The sequence below is a fragment of the Arachis stenosperma genome, chromosome 6, assembly GCF_014773155.1.
Source record: "Arachis stenosperma cultivar V10309 chromosome 6, arast.V10309.gnm1.PFL2, whole genome shotgun sequence".
NCBI classification, from domain to species: Eukaryota; Viridiplantae; Streptophyta; class Magnoliopsida; order Fabales; family Fabaceae; genus Arachis; species Arachis stenosperma.
This window is the reverse complement of record NC_080382.1, coordinates 116,987,284-116,995,943: the sequence shown is the minus strand read 5'-3', so window position 1 is coordinate 116,995,943 and position 8,660 is coordinate 116,987,284.

The window sequence follows — 8,660 nt, the reverse complement described above, 5'->3', positions numbered from 1 at the left end:
TATGGGTTATTAATTAGTTACTTGTAGTATCTCCTTGTGTAGTTACTGTATTATTATAAATACAAGGCAATGCAATTCTGAACTGTTCCTATAAATTGGTGAAATAATGTTGTCTGGGGTGAATTCTTCATATGAAAAGAGTTGGACATAAAAAGGAGCCACATATTTGAGTGACATAAAGAGAAAACAGTAATTGCTAGCTACATGTACAAATCAAGGTACATATATCCTAAATCACCCTGAAATGAAAAGTTACACAAAAGTAGGTATTGATATTCATCATCATTAGCCCAAGGAACATCTCCTACAAGGCACTGCTAAAGGAGGAATTTACTCATTTAATCACTTGATTGTCCCAAAGAATGTTGATCCTAAAGCTGTTGAAAGAAGATATGATACACCTATTAAGCCTTTTTCCAAACTTGTATGCAATTCAACTAATAAAAATCAAGATTTTAGTTCTACCTTGTATAAGAACCTGAATAGCAATGCTACTATGGGTAATAATAATCAGGTCTTAAATAAAATTCTTGATTTTGAATCTTCCTGCATGGTTCCTAATTCTACTTGTATTCCTAACTCTTTCTCTTCTAACCACTCATAAAACATCACTTCTTAATATTGGTAAACAAAAACAACCTTTAGCTCTCTTACTGCACAAACCAAGTCAGATAATGATTTTGAACTATGCCACAAGAGATTGGGCATAGTGCTATTAAACTGTTAGTCTAGTTATGAAATAGTGTGGTCTAGCTGAAAATAGAATCTTCCATAGACTCTCATGCCCTTATACACATGAGCAGCAAGGAAGCATAGAAAGAAAACATAGACACATTTCAGAAACAGGTTTATCTTTATTAGCCACTGCTTCTCTGCCATTAAAATTTTGGGATGTTGCTGTTGCTACTGCTGTTTATTTAATAAATAGACTTCCCACACCTGTACGTAATCATAAGAGTCCTTTTGAACTTTTGTATAATCGAATTCCAGATTATAATTCTCTAAGAGTATTTGGATGTTCATGTTTTTCTCTTTTAAGGCCTTATAACAAACAAAAATTTAATTATAAATCTGCGATGTGGATATAAGTGTTTATCGAAAGATGGTAGAATTTACTTATCTAGACATGTCATCTTTAATGAATCAATTTTTCCATATCACTCTTTGTTTGAATCACAATCTGTTCATCAAACCTCAATTCAATTGTTTGGTTCTGTTCAACCTCGATTTGCAGATGGAAACCAAGAAACTCCTACTTCCACACCGAATCTTTCCAATGTTGTTCAACACTTACCCTCTACTACAATTTCAACTACATTAACAGAATTCGAACATTCAACAAAAGATGGACATCATTCTGATTCTGGAACAGCACCAACTATATCAATTTCTGGTACAGAAATAGTCTTGCCTTCTGGACCCCAAAGGGATCAATCCTCAATGGTAACAAGGAGCAAGTCAGGCATCATCAAACCAAAGACTTTCATAACAACACATTGATTTGGTGAATGAAGTGCCAAAGACAGTTGGAAGCATGCGATGGACATGGAATTTCGAGCTTTAACAAAATGTCAGACATGGACTCTTGTTGATCCTCCATCAAATGCAACAATTGTGGGATGCAAATGGGTCTTTGCGATCAAAAGAATCTTCAAGGTGAAATCCTAAGATACAAAGCAAGGTTAGTAGCCAAAGGATTTCACCAAGTGGAAGGTATGGACTATGAAGAAGTATATAACCCAGCTGTGAGACTAACCACCATTCGAGTCATTATTACAATTGCTCTTACTCAAGGTTGGGTAATGAGACAATTCGATTTTGACATTGCATTCTTAAATGGGAAGCTACTAGATCAGGTATACATGACACAGCCTGAAGGTCTACCAAAGTGTGCAAACTCCACAAAGTGATCTATGGTTTAAAACAGGCACCAAGAGCTTGGTACCTTACTCTTCCTGCTACTTTAAAAGATTTTGGGTTTAAAAACACTTCTTCAGATATTGCCTTATTTGTTAGAAAATCACCAAATTCTGTTATCTATATGTTAATCTATGCGGATGACATAGTAATTACAGGTTCAGGCTCGAATGAGATTAATACATTAATTGCAGACTTGAATCAGATTTTTTCACTGAAGGAATTAGGCAAATGTAGTTATTTCCTAGGACTAGAAGCTGAATTTCTTCAATCTGATAAACAACTCCTTTCTCAAACTAAATATACTAATGATCTTCTTCAAAGAGCAGGAATGAAGGAAGCCAAACCGATGCCGACTCCAATGGTTTCGTCCCTGAAGCTGCACAGTGGTGAGTCTGAGCCTTGCAGTACCTAAGAATAACAAGACCAGACATTTCTTTTTACTGTAAACAAGTGCTCTCAGTTCATGCACAAACCAACTCTTGCAAGGTACAATGAGGCAAGGACTGATCTTTTCCAAATGTACTGACTACAGAATTCTCACCTTTGCAGATGCAGACTGGGCATCTGATTTAGACGATTGAAGGTCTACCAGCGGGTACTTTGTTTTTCTTGGAAGAGTGGAAAACAGTCAAAGGTTATTGCAACTGCTAAAACAGAGGTGATGTCAATTCAGCAACTTCTCAAAGCACTTGTCATCCTGCAAACATCTTGAGACTGATCTGCACTTCATCAGGGAACTTGTAAATAGAAAGCAATTGTATGACATTAACATCCCTGCTCATGATCAATTAGCAGACTTGCTGACAAAGCCCTTGTCTGTCATGCTGTTTGAGAAGCCCAACTAAGCTTGACGGGGGTGTTAAGTAACGATATCATAAGTACTAGTATACTTAGAGAGTAAGGTAGCAGAGATGGTTGTAGTACAACAAAGTCAGTTGGTTAGAACTAGCTTCTTCATACTTTCTTGTTTTAGTTAGTTAGTTAGAGTTAGTCTCAACAAGTGGTCATATATAAGAGGTGCGTTCTGTGATGGCTAGCTGCCATATGTGACTAGCGTGACTATGAGAGTCTGACCTATGATAAAACGACACGTGCTAGGTTGACTGCTACAGGACTCCAGTTTTAAAGAACCACCTAACTCTCTATCATCCTAATGAGAACGGTAATTATGAATATCAGTGGTCCATGCTTAGTTTTGCCATTTAGTTAAACTCACAAAAATAATGGAAGGGAATTTTTTAAAAATAAATAATTTAATTATTTTAATTATCATTTTTTATTCTTTTTAAATATTAATTTAAATAAATTAATTTTTAAGAAAATAGTATGCTGATTTTAAATGAAAAATTTTATATTATATGATGCGTCCAGTCGTCCATTAATCAGTTAATTAAAATCACTTATTTTGCCTGGTATTTTAAAATTGTATATCTTTTCTATTATTTAAAATTGTTTGTCTTTTCTATTATTTGAAACGTTTTATTTTTAAGAATTTGATACAATTTAAATTATTAAAATTTTTAATTATTTTCAAAAATTATATTTTTATATTTACAAATATATATATCTCCTTTACACGGTAAACGAAATATATTTATAATTATCTTGATAAATTAATGTGAAGTAAATTGATAAATACGCTATAAATTACATATTTCGATAATTAAATTATTAGAAAATTCTACTCCCCTCCCTTACGAGATGCTCAAATGACACTTCTCTTCCCTCTATTTTATAAATGTACATTCCTCTCCCTTCTAACTTTTAAAAAACCTCCTCTTTAATCCCTTTTAAACTTTTTGTGTTAACTAATATTAACTTTATCTATTTTTAAGAAAAAATAAATTATTTTTTATCATTAAATTTTGTTTACTAAAATATCCGTTAATAAATTATTTTTTATTCTAACTTTTAAAAATCTCCTCTTTAATCCCTTTTAAACTTTTTGTGTTAACTAATATAAACTTTATCCATTTTAAAAAAAATAAATTATTTTTTAAAAAAATACTCATTAGCAAAAATTTTATTTTTTATCATTAAATTTTGTTTACTAAAATATCCGTTAATAAATTATTTTTTTATTGATTAAATTGTATTTTTTAAAAAATTTAATAATTATTGTTCATACCCTGACCCAACGCTAAGGCCCAGGTCCAAACGACAGGCCCAACCCACGGGGTTGAGCCTCACAGAACACCGACCTTCTCCTAAGAAGTCGGTGCTCCACACGACTTGCTCTAAGGAAGTCGGGAGTAAAGGTTAGCTGGCAGATGATAACTGCCCCTAAAATATCTCAACCCACTTCCAGGAGCCATATCGCAACCTCCCTAAGATAAAGGGACGGTTATCCACCTTAAAAGGTGAAACTACTCCAACGGTGGTTATTGGCTCACCATTATAAATACACTACACCCCTCAGGTATCTCTAAGTCCCAATACTCTCTAAGACCTGCTCACACTCTCGCTAACTTAGGCATCGGAGTGTCTTTGCAGGTACCACCCCCCATTCACTCACGCTCGCAAATCGGAAGGAGTCTCAAAAGGCGCAAACCCGCTCAAAGGCTTCCCCTTCATACGATTGGGCCAACCTTACGAGTCCAGCCCATTAACCTCCGGTTACTCAACGTAACAATTATATTATTTTTTTTCGAAAATACCCTTCAATAATTTTTTTATTATTAAATTATAATTTTACCAAAATTTTCGTTAACAATTTTTTTATATTTTACTATTAATTTTTTGATATCTATATATATTATTTTAACATTAAATAAAAAATTTTAGTAAGATTATTTTTCAATATCAATATATATTATTTGTTATACATATTAACAGTGGTAATATTTTTTTATTTAATGTTAAAATAATATATATTGATATCAAAAAATTAATAGTAAAATATAAAAATAATTGTTAACAAAAATTTTAATAAAATTATAATTTAATAATTAAAAAATTATTGAAGGGTAGGTATTTTAGAAAAAAAATTTAATTATTAATTTTTTAAAAGTATTTTGATAAAAATACAATTTAGTCAATAAAAAAATAATTTATTAAAATATATTTTAGTAAGCAAAATTAATAATAAAAAATAAAATTTTTGTTAATGAGTATTTTTTTTAAAAAATAATTTTTTTTCTTAAAAAATAGATAAAGTTAATATTAGTTAACACAAAAAATTTAAATTAAATTAAAGAGGAGATTTTTTAAAAGTTAGAAGAGAGAAGAATATACATTTATAAAATAAGAAGGAGAAAAATATCATTTCAACATCTCGTAGAAGAGGAAATTGAAATTTTTTCTTAAATTATTTATTTTTAAAAAATCCCAATAAAAAAACTACTTGTGAAAATTAAATTCACTCATTCTGATCTAATCGGTGCTTAATTTACTAAATATGCCTTAAGGAAACTAACTCCAAAATTACGTGTCAGTATCCCATTAGATGCTCATCTTATAGCCACCGCTAGCCACGACTAACGTGGCCACCAGAGACGCAGCCTATATAAGATACTTCTCTATGTGTGAAACATTACACATTACAATTCTCTCAATCTAAAATTTCACATACACTTTTATTGCTGCAAGAATCTTATTAAATAGGGTTAAGTATGATTTTGGTCCCTAACGTTGGGGCCAAAAATCGATATCGTCCCTCGGCTTTTTTTCGCTTCAAAAAGGTCCCTGATGTTCCGGTTTGTTTTAAAATCATCCTTTGCCACCAAAAATAAATTTTTAATACGAAAATGCCCTTGATGGTTGGTATTACTTCCCGCGAAAGAAAATTTTCCTTTCCCAAGCCACGCATTGCCTGAGAGTAGCCAGAGTGTAACGTTTGTGTGAAACGATTGTGCGAAACCCTTGGAAGGCCTTCCTGCGACGTCCGGCGTTGGTAGCTTCAGAGAGGTTGCCGGAAAACTTCCTGGGTAAGCATTATGTGAATATAATGTCTCGATTCTTAATAGGGTTTGAATTGATTGTAGTTGTTGTTGTTCATATTTGGTTGACTAAGTCCATGTGTTGATTAATAGGGTTTTTCGGGAAGGAGATGGCGCTCTTCAACATGCGGGTGCACCATGGAGGGTTATTTGGATATGAAAATGGTGTGCTCAAGTACCTGAAGGGTCAATGTACAGTTGTGGAGGACATTGACGGGGATCGGTGGAGTGTGTTTGAGGCATACGAGGAACTGAGACAGCTTGGATATATGAAATCCAACATTTCTGCGTTATGGTACAAAGACCCGACTGAGGAGGATTTTGAGCGTCACTCGAAGCTGTTGGTAGGTGACACAGAGGCAATTGAAATGTCTACCATAGCAGGGAGGAGAGGCTTTGTTGATCTGTTTGTGGTGCATGAGGTTGAGGATGCGGAGGGATTTCCAGAGGTGGGTTTTCTGGACGTGGGGGGAGAGAAGGTAGGGGGCCAGAGTGAGAAACCCTTGGGTGGTTGTATGGATATAGTGGTGTTCGAAGGCAATGTAGATAACAGTGATGGAGCTAGGGTTGCTGGTGAACAAGAATGCGAGAATAAGGATGCTGGAGTGGAATTAGGCCAAGAGGGACGTGAGGCGGTTAGTGATGATGTTAGCAGTGGTGAAGACAGTGATGACCCAACATACTTGCCATCTAATGAAGAGGAAAACAGTGTGGAAGACATCCACTTCACTGACAGTGATGAAGTGTACCACTATGAAAGTGGATTCAGTGAAGATAATGCTGTGCCAAAGGACTGTAATGTGGAGAAGGGCAAAAAGGTTGTCACAAGTGACTTGGATGATGAGGATGCAGTTGACAGTGATGAACTGGAGCAGGACCATGTCATTGGAGGAGCAGAGATGGGTGCTGATGATGGGGAGTATGATGCTGAGGAGGGGGGGCAGAGGTTTCCAGTGCACAAGACACAAAAGGACATGGGAAAGTACCAATGGAAGGTGGGGACATTGTATGAATCTCGGCAAGAGTTCAAGGATACAGTGGCGGCCTATGCAGTCAACACAGCTAGGAACATTAAATTCAAGAAGTGCGACTTGGTGAGGGTCCGAGCTGTTTGTCAGGAAGGTTGCCCCTTTTGGTTATATGCACACAGGGTCGGTGAGGAGTCTACTTGGCAACTAAGAAGCATGAATCTTCAACATTCTTGCATGCAGACACACCGGGTTGGGATTATGCACAGCAAATGGTTGGGTCGCCAGTTTAAGAAGAAAGTTGAATCCAATCCTAAGATCAAGGTGAAGGAGCTGGTTGCAAAGGCTCACAAAAAATGGAACCTGACCCTTACAAAGACAATGGCAGCTAATTCAAAACAGGAGGCTTTGAATGAGATACAGGGCGCCTTTAGGGAGCAGTACAAGCGAATAAACGACTACTGCCATGAACTCCTAAGAACAAACCCAGGTTCCACAGTGATTCTGAAGGTAATTCGATCACCAGATTTTGCTCAAGAGCGACAGAACGCAGAACTTATGAACTATTGTGTTTTCCAAAGAATGTATGTATGCTTTGATGCTTGCAAGAAAAGTTTTCAACACTGCAGAAGGTTCATTGGGCTGGACGGTTGCTTCTTGAAAACCCCTCAAGGTGGTCAACTGTTAACTGCAGTCGGAAGAGACCCAAATGACCAGATTCTTCCAATTGCATATGCGGTTGTTGAGGCGGAGACTAAGGACTCCTGGGTATGGTTTCTGCGTCACCTGTCCGATGACTTAGGCCCACACAATCTTGCAAAGTGCACATTTATGTCTGATCAGCAAAAGGTAACTCACCATATATAAGTCTATGCTTGTTGCCCTTGAATACATTTATAAATGAACTAACAATTTGAAATCTTACCTTCTTGAAAACAGGGCTTATTGCCGGCGTTTGAAGAGGTCATTCCAGGGGTGGATAACAGGTTCTGTGTTAGGCATCTCTATAGCAACTTCAGGAAGAAGTTTCCTGGTTTAGAGCTAAAGAACAAGATGTGGAGGTGTGCTAAAGCAAGTCATTGGCAGAGCTGGGAGAAGGAGATGAAAAATTTGCGAGTTCTGAATGAGGGAGCATTTAGACATCTCAATAGCATTCCACCAAGGTTCTGGTCAAGATCCAGGTTTACCTTCCTATCTAAATGTGATAGTCTTGTTAATAATATGAGTGAGAGTTTCAATGCTGTGTTAGTAGAAGCAAGAGAGAAACCAATTGTGAGCATGTTAGAGGACATTAGGGTTTATATGATGACTAGATGGGCTGCAAATAGGGAAAGGGTTCTTAATTATCCAGGAAACATTATGCCAATTATTAGGAAGAAATTAGAAAAACGGGCAAGCTTAGCTAGGGACTGGAGGCCTTATTGGTCATCTGCTAGCAACTACGAGGTAATGTGTGGTCTAGATAAGTATGTTGTGGATCTTGCTGCTGGTGAATGTTCTTGCAGGAAATGGCAAATGAGTGGGATTCCTTGTCCTCATGCCATCAGCTGCATCACCTTCAAAGGCCTTAATTTGGAGTCATACGTGGATGACTGCTACAAGAAAGAAGCCTACATCAGGTGCTACCAGGAGGTGATACACCCTGTAAACGGCCCGGAGCTATGGGAGAGGACTCAATATGATGACGTCATCCCACCTCCATACAGGAGGCCAAGCCACAGACCGGTGAAGAAGAGGAAAAGAGGGGCTGCAGATGAAGACAACAGAAGCCAGACTCATGTGTCACGGAGGGGAGAAGTCCAAAGATGCTCAAATTGTGGTGGAGTTGGTCACA